Source organism: Myotis davidii, unplaced genomic scaffold (assembly GCF_000327345.1).
Source record: "Myotis davidii unplaced genomic scaffold, ASM32734v1 scaffold86, whole genome shotgun sequence".
NCBI classification, from domain to species: Eukaryota; Metazoa; Chordata; class Mammalia; order Chiroptera; family Vespertilionidae; genus Myotis; species Myotis davidii.
The window spans coordinates 160,356-161,537 of NW_006298058.1; positions in this window are offsets into that span (position 1 = coordinate 160,356).

The window sequence follows — 1,182 nt, forward strand, 5'->3', positions numbered from 1 at the left end:
TCTGATTCTGAGAATTCATTATTGGTGTATAAAAAAGGCACTGAATTTTTGGGTTTTGATTTTGTATCCTGCTACATTGTGAAATGCATTTATTAAACCTAGTAGTTTTTTGGTGGAGTCTTTGGAGTGTTCTAGGTACAATATCATGTCATCTGCGAATAATTAGAGTTTTACTGTGGGGCGCGGCCACAGTGTTTTGGACAGGTTCAAGCCTTGGACTACTGAGAGGGCACTGTCCTCTCATTGCCATGTGCAAGTCCCAGCTTGGATGACAGAGGCCTCCTAGCACAATTATAGTCAACAGCTATAGTTGTAAGCTTGAGCCTGTGATCTGAATACGTGGCCCCTCATGTCTGAGTGATAGAGTTCAGGTGCATGTAGTGAAGTGGGACAGAAACCCAGGAGAATGTTGTAAACTTCTTAGTCACACCCTTACTTTGCCTCATGGCATCTGCTATAAAATAAAGACACAGCTGTGGGCGTGGTCGCTCTCAGAGAAGCAGCATCCCACTGAGACCTGGCTTTCATTCTCTTGTCTGTCTTTTCTAAGCCTTTCAGCCACCCCCACTCAGGTTCACCCTTGGCTGTACTGGCATGGCACACTTTATAAAGATATGCTTCCATGCTCCAAGGGTGGGTTTCTGCCTCAAATCCCACCCTCACCAGAAACAGCTCCAGGAAACAGCTCAGGGGAGGGTGCAGCCGTTTCCAAGACAATCAGTCTCTGCAGACTGATTTCCTTCTGCTTGGTCGCCAGACCGGTCATAATGTTACACCACCCAGGGTTTTTATATAAGTAGACTAGAGGCCCGGTGCACAAAAATTTGTGCACTTAGGGTGGTCCCTCAGCCTGGCCTGTGCCCTCTCGCAGTGTGGGACCCTTCAAGGGATGACCACCTGCTGGATTAGGCCCGCTCCCTGGGGGAACGGGCCTAAGCTGGCAGTCAGACATCCCTCTGGCAGGCTGGGAGCCTTCAGGGGATGTCCACTTGCCAGCGGGGAGCAGGCCTAAACTGCAGTCGGACATCCTTAGTGCTGTCGAGGAGGCAGGAGAGGCTCCCACCACCACTGCTGTACTGGCAGCCATCAGTCTGGCTTGTCGCTGAGCTGAGCTCCCCCTGTGGGAATGCAGTGACCACCAGGGGGCAGCTCCTGCGTTGCACATCTGCCCCCTCGTGGTCA